Consider the following 16,585-nt stretch of genomic DNA (forward strand, 5'->3'; position numbering starts at 1 on the left):
GTTGTGTCCCTTTCCCCAACGGTCATGTGCCAAGGGGGTGCGATCCACACCATAGATGGTTGATCTAACGATGACTGGGTTGGAAAGAGGTTTTACTCAAGCCAACAGTCACATCTAGGATCGATCAGGACCGTTCAATATCAATGGGTGCTATCTAACGGTCAGATTTCAAACATTCTGGAAAGGTGCCCTGTAGAGGTGTTTTTCACACTGAAAAGACACCAGATGGTCTATAAAAAATGTGCAAACTTCTTATTTCAAATAGAAATCGAATTGGCAATTCTGACTGACTTTACACTCTCTTCTACACTCCTACAAAAATCCCCAAGTATTTCTACATACTGTTTTTCTTTTGTTTACTGTTCTAGATACTGTTTTTCTGCAGAAACAGAATCTAGAGATTTCTCTAAGGCTTGAAATTTCGGAAGGGCATTTCGGGTTTGATTCCGCTAGTGCTACGCGTCATCAAACATTAGTAGGGCTTCCCTTCTAGGCTTCATTGTATCTTGGAGGCAATTCGCGGATCCCCTTTGCACACTACTAGTGGGGGCGAATCTTGTCTTAAGGAAAGTGATATCACGCCTTGAAGCAACAAGTTTCTGTTTTCTATCATCAACAGTACCCTCAACAAATTTTCCAACAATCTTAAGACAAGATTTTTCTACTGTTGTTTCATTGGCACTTTATTCAGTTCGTCAAATGACCCAAGACTTTGTCAAACTCGAACGTTTCGACAAAGGAAATTTCAAGCGCTGGCAGAAGAAGTTGCACTTCATTTTGACATCACTCAAAGTGGTCCATGTTCTCACTACTCTAAAGCCGTCAGCAAATGAAAATGAAACTTTGGCGGAGGCTCGTGCAAGGATGAAGTGGGAACAGGATGACTATATTTGCAAAGGGCACATCCTAAATGCTATGTCAGATACACTATTTGACATATATCAAGGCATGAGATCAGCAAGTGAAATCTGGAATGCACTTGAAGCCAAATACTTGGCGGAAGATGCCAGTAGCAAGAAATTCACTGTGAGTCAATTTTTAAATTTTAAAATGGTAGATGATAAGTCTGTTATTGATCAATTACATGAAATACAACATGTAATTAATCAAATTCATTTGCAAGGCATCATTCTTGATGATTCCTTCATTGTCCCGTCAATTATTGACAAACTTCCACCAAATTGGAAAGACTTTAGAAAAAGTCTAAAACACAAGAAAGAGGAAATGTCTATTGAAGACTTGGCTCAATGCCTCAGGATTGAGGAAGAGTCAAGAATCAGAGACAAGAAAGAAAATGAAACTGTATCCTCTAAGATCCATTTGGTGGAAAATGTCAAGAATTCGAACCAACAAAGAAAAGGCAATTAGAAGAGAAACAAACACCCTGAAAAGAATACTAATAAGAATAAGAAAAGAAAGGGTGCTTGTTTCAACTGTGGCAAACCAGGCCATTACAAGAGTGAGTGCCGACTTCTTAAGGATAAGAAGTCGGGTGCACCAACAGACAAAGAAAAGTTTGTCGCCATGATTTCAGAGGCAAATATGCTTGAAGATGGCAATGATTGGTGGATTGACTCTGGTGCGACGATGCATGTCTGTAAAGACAGGAACCTGTTTTCAACTTATGAAACAGTTGAAGATGGAAGCGTGTTATACATGGGAAATTCGTCGACAGCAGAAGTCAAAGGGAAGGGCAAGGTGGAACTTGAGTTCACATCCGGCAAGCGACTCACTCTAACCGATGTCTACCATGTACCAGAAGTTAGAAAGAACTTAGTGTCTGGAAGCATTCTCAACAAGAATGGCTTCAAACTTGTATTTGAATCTGACAAGTTCATTCTTTCTAAGGGGGGTACTTTTGTTGGGAAGGGATATATGTATGAAGGGATGTTCAAACTTAATATCAATAAAGTGAATGTCTTTGCTTATGTTTTGGATTCTTCTTTATCTTTATGGCATAATCGTTTAGGACATGTAAATACTAGGAAAATGAATGATATGGTTAAGTTAACCTTAATTCCTAAATATGAAAATGACTTAGTAGATAGATGTAAAACATGCATGCAAACCAAGATAATCACTAAGTCATTTCCTAAAGTAGATAGAACTTCTAACTTGTTAGATTTAATTCATAGTGATGTATGTGACATACATAGTGTTCCCACAAAGGGAGGTAAAAAGTACTTTGTTACATTTATTGATGATTATTCTAAGTACTGTTATGTTTATCTACTTAGTCATAAAGATGAGGTTTTAGAAAAATTTAAGATTTATAAAACTGAAGTAGAAAACCAATGTATAACAAGCATTAAATGTCTTAGATCAGATAGAGGTGGTGAATATCACTTTCCTCATTTCTGTGAATCAGTAGGCATAGTCCATGAAACTTCTGCCCCTTATACACCACAACAAAATGGTGTAGCAGAAAGGAAGAATAGGACACTTACTGAAATGATTAATGCTATGCTTGTTAATTCTGGTTTAAATAAAAGTTTTTGGGGTGAAGCCTTACTTACAGCTTGTCACATTTTGAATAGGGTACCAAGTAAGAAATCTGATATAACCCCTTATGAATTGTGGAAGAAAAGGAAACCAAACTTAAGTTACCTTAAAGTTTGGGGTTGTAGATCTATAGTTAAAGTCCCTAAACCTAAGTTAAGAAAATTAGGTGAAAGGGGTATTGAGTGTATCTTTTTGGGATATGCTAGTCACAGTAAGGCCTATAGGTTCTTAGTTATAGAACCTAATGATTTCATAGATGTCAATACCATAATTGAATCTAGAGATGCCTTTTTCTATGAAAATAGGTTCACTGCAATTCCTAAAGAAATTAAACCTACAACTTCTGTAGATCATCCTTTAGAATCACAAACAGAAGTTGGTGAACCTAGTGTACAACCTAGTAAAATAAGAAGAAGTTCAAGAGATAGAAGGGATAGGAGTTTTGGCCCTGACTTTGTAACCTACCTGGTAGAAGGGACAAGGGAAAAACTCCAAGGTTCTGTCTTGTTAAACTTAAGCATAGAAAGTGACCCTCAAACCTATGGAGAAGCCATAAAGTCACAAGATGCTGCTTTTTGGAAAGAAGCAATTAATGACGAAATGGATTCTATCATGGGTAATAAAACTTGGATTTTGGTTGATCTACCACCTGGGTCTAAACCTATAGGATGTAAATGGATCTTCAAGAAGAAGATCAAAGTAGATGGGACCATAGAAAAGTTTAAGGCAAGGTTAGTTGCCAAAGGGTTTACTCAAAAACCCGGTATTGATTACTTTGACACATATGCACCTGTTGCTAGGATTTCTACCATTAGAGTGTTGATTGCCCTTGCTTCCATATACAAACTTCACATTCACCAGATGGATGTTAAAACCGCATTCTTAAATGGCGAACTTGATGAAGAAGTGTATATGGAACAACCTGAGGGATTTATTCTGCCAGGCCAAGAGCATAAAGTATGTAAGCTTATCAAATCTTTGTATGGGCTTAAGCAAGCCCCTAAACAATGGCATGAAAGATTTGATAAAGTCTTAGTGTCAAATGGTTATAAGATACATGAATCAGATAAATGTATATACAGTAAATTTAAGGGCGGCAAAGGTGTTGTTATTTGTTTATATGTTGATGACATGTTAATTTTTGGTACTGATATTGCAAGCATTCAAAGTACTAAATCATATCTTTCTCAAAACTTTGATATGAAAGATGTGGGTGAAGCTGATGTGATTCTGGGTATTAGAATCATAAGACAGGACAATGGTCTTATTCTAACACAATCACATTATATTGAGAAAGTTCTTAAAAAGTTTAACCATTTTGAATGTTCACCCATTTCAACACATTTTGACCCAAATATAAAGTTGTATCTTAATACTGGCAGGACTATCTCTCAACTAGGGTATGCTAGTATAATTGGTAGTCTTATGTATGCTATGACTTGTACTAGGGCAGACATAGCATATGCTGTAGGTAAACTTAGTAGGTTTACCAGTAATCCTAGTTTTTTCTCATTGGAATGCAGTCTATAGAGTTTTAAAATATTTAAAGAAAACTATAGACTATGGTTTATGTTATAGTGGGTATCCAACTGTAATAGAAGGATACTCTGATGCTAGTTGGATAACTGAGCGTATAGACCATTTATCAACCAGTGGGTGGATTTTCACCCTTGGTGGGGGAGCAGTCTCCTGGGCCTCTAAGAAACAGACATGCATAACAACTTCAACTATGGAAGCAGAGTTTATAGCTCTGGCAGCATGCTGTAAAGAGGCGGAATGGCTTCGGAATTTGTTATTGGAAATTCCGTTATGGTCTAAACCAATGCCATCGATTTATGTCCATTGTGATAGTCAGGCCACACTATCAAGGGCATATAATCATGTTTATAATGGTAAGTCCAGACATATAGGACTTAGACATAGTGCTATAAGAGAGTTACTTACTAATGGAGTAGTAACTATTGATTTTGTGAGATCGAGCCAAAACTTGGCCGATCCATTCACTAAAGCTCTTGCAAGAGATCTGGTGTGTAAAACATCATTAGGGATGGGGTTAAAGCCATTAACCAATAGTCACCAATGATGGAACATCAACTCAACACTTGAATAAACATCAAGTCTTGAGTTCAATGAGTCCAAGTACATCATATGGAGTGACTGCAAGCACTATAATCTGTATTATTTGCCATCCCAAGGTAAAGTGCTTGGTACCTGTAATGTTTAAAAGGAGAAGGCTGAGTATTTAAACTCTTAATAGGCTTATAACATAGTGTTGGAGTGTTTTAGTTACAGGGGCACTCTTGATAAGCCTACCTATGTGAGTGTGGAAGTGGTGCCGCTTCCTATGAGACCTGGCTAGTCTCTAGAGCGCTCATGAAACCAAGATATAGACACAAGGCCAGTACATGTGTCGGTTTTAGAAATTGCCCAAAGAGGTGAAATCTTGTGTGTGAGACGTATCCGGTTAACCAAATAGAATAGCTAGTTCAAAGATACGTCTACTATGCAATTCTGGTTAACTTTGATATGTCCTCACTAAGTGAAGGTTCAAATCGAGAGATACCTTCATCTATGCATAAGATTTCCAAGCCTGATGAGAAAATTTTCTTTGATTTTGAAAATGGTGGGGGATTGTTAGTGATTTTGCATTTTCAAAATCATGTATATTACATGTTTTAGTGTTTTGGAAAATGTTTTATCAAAAGCGTTTGGGAAAAAGAAAAAGTTTTCTTGGAAATATTTGCTTTTACAAAAGGATGTAGAAGTGTAGTTGAAAAAGATAGTTCCACATCGGATGAGAGAAAAGAAAGAGAAGGGCTTATAAAGCACTACCTTTTCTAACTCTTGTTGATTGCACATTGGGTTGAACCCATGGTTGGACCCGCGGGACGGTGCAACGCACCGTTTGCACACGCGCACGCGCACGCGCGCGCGCGGCGTGGGCAATGGGCTATAGGGCGCATAGTGGCGCTTTATTGGCGCTTTTTTAGGCGCACTTTGCACTTCGCACGTACGCAACGTCGCGAGGAGCGATTGGAGCCTTTAATTTTTCCAGATTTGATCTGCACCGTTGGATCAAGATGAAGATGGACCGGTCGGATGGGTGGGTCAAATGGTTCGCAGGCCCATCAAGCCGAATGGTTCAGTTGGGTTGGGCTTCGGTTCGGGCCTAACGGTGGGCCCGTTTCGGTTCGGGCCTAACAGTCGGCCCAACGGGCCCATGACTCCAACGGTCAAAGGGTGTGATCAAATGGGTTGTGTCCCTTTCCCCAACGGTCATGTGCCAAGGGGGTGCGATCCACACCATAGATGGTTGATCTAACGATGACTGGGTTGGAAAGAGGTTTTACTCAAGCCAACAGTCACATCTAGGATCGATCAGGACCGTTCAATATCAATGGGTGCTATCTAACGGTCAGATTTCAAACATTCTGGAAAGGTGCCCTGTAGAGGTGTTTTTCACACTGAAAAGACACCAGATGGTCTATAAAAAATGTGCAAACTTCTTATTTCAAATAGAAATCGAATTGGCAATTCTGACTGACTTTACACTCTCTTCTACACTCCTACAAAAATCCCCAAGTATTTCTACATACTGTTTTTCTTTTGTTTACTGTTCTAGATACTGTTTTTCTGCAGAAACAGAATCTAGAGATTTCTCTAAGGCTTGAAATTTCGGAAGGGCATTTCGGGTTTGATTCCGCTAGTGCTACGCGTCATCAAACATTAGTAGGGCTTCCCTTCTAGGCTTCATTGTATCTTGGAGGCAATTCGCGGATCCCCTTTGCACACTACTAGTGGGGGCGAATCTTGTCTTAAGGAAAGTGATATCACGCCTTGAAGCAACAAGTTTCTGTTTTCTATCATCAACAGTACCCTCAACAAATTTTCCAACAGAACTATTGGGTGTTTCGCCTGGCAATAACACTACATGTGGAGCAAAGACGATTCTAGAATAGAGCCCGGCACCATTTTGAGGATAGGCTCGTGTGAGCTTTAGAGGGATCGAGAGACCGGGACATTAGATTAGACGTAGGGGATTTTAAGGGTCACCTCCACCTTGGCGAGCTCCTTTAGTGGGTAGATATCATTGATTACTTCTTTCAGTGGAAAGATCTCACAAAAGATAAATAGGTTATATCTATTACCATGGAACTCAAGGGTGCTGCCCTTGTTTGGTGGAAACTAGTCCAAACGAGAACTCAATGAGGAAACACCAAGATTCAGTCGTTGAGCCAAAAATGAATGGAATTATGAAAGGTAAATAACTACAAGTTAATTTTAAGGCGACACTTTACTAGGGACTTTTCGGCCTTAATCAAGGAGCTCTATCCATGACAGAGTATAGAAGAGTTCCCTGTCTTGACAAACCGTAATGCATTGGCTGGAGATGATGAACATTCTACTGCTTGTTACATCATTTGGTTGAGAGGGAAGAGAATTTACCGTGCTCATCTCCTCGTACATCTCCTATGAGCGTGTTTACACTCATTATGAACCCTGGATTTTCCCAATCTATTTAAGGAAAAGAAAGAGTCAGACTTCAAATTATCTTCATTTATTCTTCTACCAACAGTTCTAAGATGCCCATTAGCTACATAAAAAAACACAAAAACACAAATCATTAACAGAATAACAAAATCAACAGGTACATCAATAGTAATGCGCCCATTGACAAAAAAAAATTAACCAGTACCTCAACTCACGTAAATTGGGTGTTTTTTAAATATTTATAGCATTCTTTGATATATTTTTCTGGATTATATTGGCTGTGGCGAGCTCAACTGCGACGGATCCAAACACCCTTCAACATGTGTTAGAATATGTGTGTGAGATCCAACGGTTGGATTGGGTTAAGATCTCACCGTTGGATCATCTTAGAGGTAGATTGGGTAAGTTGGCTAAATGAAGCAACTAGATAAATTAGCCAAGTGGATTAGAAGAGGCAAGCAAGAGAGAATAGGAAAGTAGATTTGATTAGGATTATTTCCTTCTATAATTATCTTAATTCCATTCTATGTTTATCATGTAAGTGCTCTATATAAGCACACCTTGAGATTATTGTAAAGCATCCAAGAAATCCAAGATTAGTGAAAATCTCCAAAATTCTTCATGGTATCAGAGCAAGCGATCCCCTTGGCCTGAGCAAAACCCTAGAAATTCTGTTCTCTGGCGGACGGCAGATCTAGCCGTCCGCCCGGCCCCATTAGATCTAGGAAACCATTGTTTCCTCCTGCAAACTTCAACCTCTTTTCCATGTGTACATCTTTCTTAGACCCGCCTACAAATACCTTGTGGCGTCTCACGCCAATCTCTTCTCTTCCTCCCAGACCAAGCTCCCTTTGTCTTCACTTTGTTTCCCTGTTCTTCTTGTAAAACTGTAGCAACGAGGCACGTTAGGCTGCAGCCCATCCTTCCTGGTGGTGCTATCTTTGTTGGCTTTGGTATTGTGGGCATGAGAACTCACCATCGACATTACTATTGCCGGCTATGGAATCCGGCATAGGTTTCGGAGTGCCGTTCCTGGTCATGCCCAAACCTTTCCTAACCGAGGAAAAGAAAGTAAATGAGCCATTTGGTCAAGAAGGCATTTAATGCCTTTGAAGCAGAGAAGTGTTGGTTGTTGACTTGTTTGCCAAAAGATTAAAAAAAAAAAGGTGTAAAATTTATCATCCCTCATTTTTAGTCCATACATCCCCTTCTCTTTTAAAGAGCCTTCTGGTATTTGCACTCTCTTAGCTTCATTGTTTTCCATTCAAGTTATTTTTTTATTACCACAAAATGCCAAGTGCTTTCTTACACGTGGAAAGAGGAAATTGGAATTTGCACTCCATTGTTTGCCTTTTACAAATTATCTACCCTTGAATTGATATCAACACTCATCTTTCCATTTTTAGATTTTCCCTTTCAAGCTTTAGAGGAATCACATCTCTTGGTATTGTTATTGGCACCCCTCTTCATTTCATCACCCCATTATTGATACTAACACCCCTACATTTTGCACACTAATCTAATTTCTCAAGGTCTCATTCGATGCTTGCCACTAATTGTTGTCCTTAAGCCGCTGGTTGCCGTTCTTCTCTATCTTATTTTTCTTCCATTTTTTTTTCTAACTATTTCAGTTGAGGTGCTTCAGTCCATTAAGGTATATGCCTCGGACCCTTGGGGTGCGTGCCTGAAATAGTGTTGTACTCGGTTGAGGTGCCTCGGTTTGAGGTGCGTGCCCGGGAGTAGTTTCAAATTCCCATGAGGATCGGTATTCTAAAACCGACCCATGTTGTCTTGCCCATTGTGGCCATTTCTTGCCCATTCCGGCATCGGTCCATAGTGACCCATATCTACTCGCCCATCAAGGCTTGAGTATCCTCTAGCCCCATCGAGGCTATGATCTAATGACTTTTAAGCCATCTTCGTGACAAAATGTCAAGCGGCATCTTCTTTGGCAACCATCATCAATCATCATTGGCAGCAACATCAATCTTTATCAGAGGATCTTTGTCATCGACTTCTGGAAGTGTGCATCAAATCGGTTGATTTTGATTACATTTGTAATTTGGGGAATTCTATTGTATTGGGATTTTTTTATATTGTCAAACGTATATCGATTTTCAATCCATATACGTTTGAGGGGGCATGTTAGAATATGTGTGTGAGATCCAACGGTTGGATTGGGTTAAGATCTCACCGTTGGATCATCTTAGAGGTAGATTGGGTAAGTTGGCTAAATGAAGCAACTAGATAAATTAGCCAAGTGGATTAGAAGAGGCAAGCAAGAGAGAATAGGAAAGTAGATTTGATTAGGATTATTTCCTTCTATAATTATCTTAATTCCATTCTATGTTTATCATGTAAGTGCTCTATATAAGCACACCTTGAGATTATTGTAAAGCATCCAAGAAATCCAAGATTAGTGAAAATCTCCAAAATTCTTCAACATGGGTCACTGTAATTTTCCTAGAGCGGTTTATCATCATTGGACAACCCCTAATTTATTTGTTCATCATTGGACAACCTCTAATTCATTTGTTCATTTCTTTTTGCTTGGAAATTTCAGTTTGATTGTTTTAACTTTTGAAATAAAATTACAATATCACACAACATGCAACAGAATTCAAGGTTAAAATCTGTATGATTTCTGCGAATTATGTAGCTGAAATCTAAAAAAATTCAAGAAATGAACTTTGAAATTCAGAAAGATATAAATGAAGTATGAAGTAGGTATTATAAGACCATCTCAAATAGAAGAAATCCCAAAGATGTAAATCTGCTTGGTAAAGCCTTTAAATTAGACTAATTGAGTAAGTTACATGTTTAGATTAATGTCAATCACATAGCCTTTTCTAATTGAACACATCAGCAAATATTCATTACAAAGACTAAAATCATGAGGCATTCCAATTAGAAGCAACTACGCATTACGAAGCATTTGCAACTTTTGGAAACAATCATTGTGTTACGGTCCTAAGTGGGGGGCCGCCTAGGTATGGGACTGGGTGGGACCCAGCCTGATATGGGACAGGTTTAAAGGGCCTTGCCTAACGCGTTTCATCAGCACTGGAGCTTTTGGTGTATCGGTAAGGTACCTAACATTTGGTCTCAGAGCAGCCACCACGTCCTGTGTTCAAGTCACAGAAGGGGCGACCCGTGAAAATGGCTACCTGGAAAAAAGGCCAGAGTGAAACCTGTCACAGAGTGGGCCGCCGAGGACGACGGATTCGGAAGCGTGGTGGTATGTTACGTTCTTAAGTGGGGGACCGCCTAGGTATGGGACTGGGTGAGACCCAGCCTGGTATGGGACAGGTTTAAAGGGCCTTGCCTAACGCGTTCCCTCAGCTCTAGAGCTTTTGGCGTATCGATAAGGTACCTAGCACATGGAAATTTTTGCTTGAGTAGTTTTTATCATTTTTGTTGAAAACATGGGAATTTTTAATTTTGACAACAATGGAAAATGTGGAAAGGTCATTTTACATGATTTTTTATATGAGGAAAATGATTGTGAGCTTAAAGCTCATATAGCTTATATGAGCTTGAGGGCCCAAACACATGTGGGCCCACATTGTTAGGATGATCCAAAGCATTCATTTGAAAGGCCCTTACATAGATAGGATGTGTACAAAAAATTCCTAACTCATCCAAATGTGGAGGGCAAAATGGACAGACACCGTTTGCCACAAATTTGCCCATTTTTGCCCTCCGCTTTTGGAAGGGTTAGGATGATCTAATGGATCTGATTTTTGGTACACACCCTATCTATGATGGGGCCTTGCAAATGAATGGTTTGGATCACCACAAAAATGTGAGACCCATGTGTTTGGACCCTCAAGCTCACAATCTTATTCCTCTTTTTATATTGTGTGTACTGTTTTTTCAAAATTCACTGTGGGATCCATTCCGTAGAATGATCCTAACACTGATCTATAGGGGCAGTACCTCTACAGGTTGGAGGGTCAGGATCATCCTTGTAAAAGATTGACGGGTTCAACATATTTAAGTTGTTGCCCAACAAGTGAACGGTTTGGATCATCCTACGAAGTGGGTTATTTGATCATCCTATGACGCTCACAATCTTAGAATTTTCCTCGAAATTTGGAAATTATTTGATTTTTGAAAATAATGTTTGGAAAGAATTCCAAAATTCTATATTTAAAAAGGAACTTACAAATAGGGGTGGCAAAATTGGCCGAGCCGAAACGGAAACCGAACCGAAAATTACCAAACCGATTCAAATGTCGATTTGGGGATCAAACCGAACCAAAACCCAATATTTCCAATGATTATGACTTATGAGTAAGAGGTGGCAAAATTGGCGGAACCGAACCATTGCCACCCCTACTTACAAACTACCAGAGATCAAACCCGTCGTTTCCTAATGTAAAGACACATGCATAGTTCCAAAGTTGTTTCATATTTATTTGTTCGAAGCGCAGTTTCCAAGTTCATTCATATTATGTTCAATTCCTATTTTATATTCCCGAAATCAGACCTATTTCATCTTTCAAGGGTGTCTGTCAGCGTTCACGTAAAGAAATAGAACTGTTTTGATCTAGGCACTTGGTTGCAATGTGATCATCGATTGTATACAGTATCTAACGAGATTTCTTTTAATTTATCGATTGGGAGCTTCTGGCCTGTTCATTTTGTGACCACCCGGCTAATTTTTCTACACCATGTCCTTAAGTAGTGGGACACATACGTACTCAGTCAATACTCAGTAGTGGGGATCTTTCTTAACTAACCTATTTAGTTGATTAAGCTTGCCCTCTCATTCACAAGTAATTATCTACACATCAAGCTCGAGTGTGGAGAGCCTTGTAGAATTCCAAGAAAAGAAAGTCAGACGGACACAGATCGGCTCTGTTTTTTATGAATTTTTCCCCTAATCTACAAATAAATTGTTTCAGCAAACCAGTCACTCTTTCCTTGTTGTTTAAGAATTTTGACCAAAGGAAAGTTTAATTACTAAACTACTATCTAATACTTATTAGAGATAAGGAGGCGAAATCATCAAGGTAAGTAGCCTTTTTAACGCTTCTTTTTTTGTTAGAATTTCGGAAACGGATTCAGCTTAGGATGCGTTTGAAACCTGATAAATCTAATTACTAAACTTCAATCTAATACTAATACTTATAAGAGAGAAAAGGATAAAAGATAGGGAACGAAATCATCAAGGTAAGTAGCTTTCTTAACGCTCTTTTTTGGCTAGAATTTTGGAAACGGATTCAGCTTAGGATGCCTCTGCATGACTGCATCGAATGTTCTATGAACGATCAGATCTGGAAGAAAGAACTTCCAGATCAGATCCATTACTACTAAGCTCCAAGAATTCAATAAAATGTGAAATTATAATGTTTAAAGCTTTCTCCAGACATGAAATTCGAAATTTGAAACAATACACATAGAAAGCAGTGAAGAGTACGCACAAAGGCTTGATTATTCCTACAGAATTCTTGATTTAGGGAAAAAAACACAAGTTCTTAATTCATAACACTATCAGAATCTTGGATAACAAAATCATGCTTCATTATAATTCTTGAAAATATAATGTTCTTTCTCCAGTCCGAACATGAAATGAAAATTTACAAAAATTGTTGTTGTTTAAAAATTTTGACAGATCTGAAAGAAAGAACTTCTAGATCAGATCCATTACTACTAAGCTCCAAGAATTCAATAAAATGTGAAATTATAATGTTTAAAGCTTTCTCCAGACATGAAATTCGAAATTTGAAACAATACACAAAGAAAGCAGTGAAGAGTACGCACAAAGGCTTGATTATTCCTACAGAATTCTTGATTTAGGGAAAAAAACACAAGTACTTAATTCATAACACTATCAGAATCTTGGATAACGAAATCATGCTTCATTATAATTCTTGAAAGTATAATGTTCTTTCTCCAGTCCGAACATGAAATGAAAATTTACAAAAATTGTTGTTGTTTAAGAATTTTGACAGATCTGGAATAAAGAACTTCCAGATCAGATCCATTACTACTAAGCTCCAAGAATTCAATAAAATGTGAAATTATAATGTTTAAAGCTTTCTCCAGACATGAAATTCGAAATTTGAAACAATACACATAGAAAGCAGTGAAGAGTACGCATAAAGGCTTGATTATTCCTACAGAATTCTTGATTTAGGGAAAAAAACACAAGTTCTTAATTCATAACACTATCAGAATCTTGGATAACAAAATCATGCTTCATTATAATTCTTGAAAGTATAATGTTCTTTCTCCAGTCCGAACATGAAATGAAAATTTACAAAAATTGTTGTTGTTTAAGAATTTTGACAGATCTGGAAGAAAGAACTTCCAGATCAGATCCATTACTACTAAGCTCCAAGAATTCAATAAAATGTGAAATTATAATGTTTAAAGCTTTCTCCAAACATGAAATTCGAAATTTGAAACAATACACATAGAAAGCAGTGAAGAGTACGCACAAAGGCTTAATTATTCCTACAGAAATCTTGATTTAGGGAAAAAAACACAAGTTCTTAATTCATAACACTATCATAATCTTGGATAACAAAATCATGCTTCATTATAATTCTTGAAAGTATAATGTTCTTTCTCTAGTCCGAACATGAAATGAAAATTTACAAAAATTGTTGTTGTTTAAGAATTTTGACAGATCTGGAAGAAAGAACTTCCAGATCAGATCCATTACTACTAAGCTCCAAGAATTCAATAAAATGTGAAATTATAATATTTAAAGCTTTCTCCAGACATGAAATTCGAAATTTGAAACAATACACATAGAAAGCAGTGAAGAGTACGCACAAAGGCTTGATTATTCCTACAGAATTCTTGATTTAGGGAAAAAAACACAAGTTCTTAATTCATAACACTATCAGAATCTTGGATAACAAAATCATGCTTCATTATAATTCTTGAAAGTATAATGTTCTTTCTCCAGTCCGAACATGAAATGAAAATTTACAAAAATTGTTGTTGTTTAAGAATTTTGACAGATCTGGAAGAAAGAACTTCCAGATCAGATCCATTACTACTAAGCTCCAAGAATTCAATAAAATGTGAAATTATAATGTTTAAAGCTTTCTCCAGACATGAAATTCGAAATTTGAAACAATACACATAGAAAGCAGTGAAGAGTACGCACAAAGGCTTGATTATTCCTACAGAATTCTTGATTTAGGGAAAAAAACACGAGTTCTTAATTCATAACACTATCAGAATCTTGCATAACAAAATCATGCTTCATTATAATTCTTGAAAGTATAATGTTCTTTCTCCAGTCCGAACATGAAATGAAAATTTACAAAAATTGTTGTTGTTTAAGAATTTTGACAGATCTGGAAGAAAGAACTTCCAGATCAGATCCATTACTACTAAGCTCCAAGAATACAATAAAATGTGAAATTATAATGTTTAAAGCTTTCTCCAGACATGAAATTCGAAATTTGAAACAATACACATAGAAAGCAGTGAAGAGTACGCACAAAGGCTTGATTATTCCTACAGAATTCTTGATTTAGGGAAAAAAACACAAGTTCTTAATTCATAACACTATCAGAATCTTGGATAACAAAATCATGCTTCATTATAATTCTTGAAAGTATAATGTTCTTTCTCCAGTCCGAACATGAAATGAAAATTTACAAAAATTGTTGATGTTTAAGAATTTTGACAGATCTGGAAGAAAGAACTTCCAGATCAGATCCATTACTACTAAGCTCCAAGAATACAATAAAATGTGAAATTATAATGTTTAAAGCTTTCTCCAGACATGAAATTCAAAATTTGAAACAATACACATAGAAAGCAGTGAAGAGTACGCACAAAGGCTTGATTATTCCTACAGAATTCTTGATTTAGGGAAAAAAACACAAGTTCTTAATTCATAACACTATCAGAATCTTGGATAACAAAATCATGCTTCATTATAATTCTTGAAAGTATAATGTTCTTTCTCCAGTCCGAACATGAAATGAAAATTTACAAAAATTGTTGTTGTTTAAGAATTTTGACAGATCTGGAAGAAAGAACTTCCAGATCAGATCCATTACTACTAAGCTCCAAGAATTCAATAAAATGTGAAATTATAATGTTTAAAGCTTTCTCCAGACTTGAAATTCAAAATTTGAAACAATACACATAGAAAGCAGTGAAGAGTACGCACAAAGGCTTGATTATTGATACAGAATTCTTGATTTAGGGAAAAAAACACAAGTTCTTAATTCATAACACTATCAGAATCTTGGATAACAAAATCATGCTTCATTATAATTCTTGAAAGTATAATGTTCTTTCTCCAGTCCGAACATGAAATGAAAATTAACAAAAATTGTTGTTATTTAAGAATTTTGACAGATCTGGAAGAAAGAACTTCCAGATCAGATCCATTACTACTAAGCTCGAAGAATTCAATAAAATGTGAAGTTATAATGTTTAAAGCTTTCTCCAGACATGAAATTCGAAATTTGAAACAATACACATAGAAAGCAGTGAAGAGTACGCACAAAGGCTTGATTATTCCTACAGAATTCTTGATTTAGGGAAAAAAACACAAGTTCTTAATTCATAACACTATCAGAATCTTGGATAACAAAATCATGCTTCATTATAATTCTTGAAAGTATAATGTTCTTTCTCCAGTCCGAACATGAAATGAAAATTTACAAAAATTGTTGTTATTTAAGAATTTTGACAGATCTGGAAGAAAGAACTTCGAGATCAGATCCATTACTACTAACCTCCAAGAATTCAATAAAATGTGAAATTATAATTTTTAAAGCTTTCTCGAGACTTGAAATTCGAAATTTGAAACAATACACATAGAAAGCAGTGAAGAGTACGCACAAAGGCTTGATTATTCCTACAGAATTCTTGATTTAGGGAAAAAAAACACAAGTTCTTAATTCATAACACTATCAGAATCTTGGATAACAAAATCATGCTTCAGTATAATTCTTGAAAGTATAATGTTCTTTCTCCAGTCCGAACATGAAATGAATATTAACAAAAATTGTTGTTATTTAAGAATTTTGACAGATCTGGAAGAAAGAACTTCCAGATCAGATCCATTACTACTAAGCTCCAAGAATTCAATAAAATGTGAAATTATAATGTTTAAAGCTTTCTCCAGACTTGTAATTCGAAATTTGAAACAATACACATAGAAAGCAGTGAAGAGTACGCACAAAGGCTTGATTATTCCTACAGAATTCTTGATTTAGGGAAAAAAACACAAGTTCTTAATTAATAACACTATCAGAATCTTGGATAACAAAATCATGCTTCATTATAATTCTTGAAAGTATAATGTTCTTTCTCCAGTCCGAACATGAAATGAAAATTTACAAAAATTGTTGTTGTTTAAGAATTTTGACAGATCTGGAAGAAAGAACTTCCAGATCAGATCCATTACTACTAAGCTCCAAGAATTCAATAAAATGTGAAATTATAATGTTTAAAGCTTTCTCCAGACTTGTAATTCGAAATTTGAAACAATACACATAGAAAGCAGTGAAGAGTACGCACAAAGGCTTGATTATTCCTACAAAATTCTTGATTTAGGGAAAAAAACACAAGTTTTTAATTCATAACACTATCAGAATCTTGG

General features: G+C 36.6%; 1 pseudogene; it reads left to right on the forward strand.

Annotated features, from left to right (window-relative positions):
- Window positions 1-15,400, forward strand: part of LOC143876946 (uncharacterized) — a 28,596-nt pseudogene extending 13,196 nt beyond the window's left edge.
- The last annotated feature ends 1,185 nt before the right edge of the window (window positions 15,401-16,585 follow it).

Source organism: Tasmannia lanceolata, unplaced genomic scaffold, assembly GCF_043159265.1.
Source record: "Tasmannia lanceolata isolate RefF3 unplaced genomic scaffold, GAP_Taslan_0.1 ptg000005l, whole genome shotgun sequence".
Taxonomy (NCBI): Eukaryota; Viridiplantae; Streptophyta; class Magnoliopsida; order Canellales; family Winteraceae; genus Tasmannia; species Tasmannia lanceolata.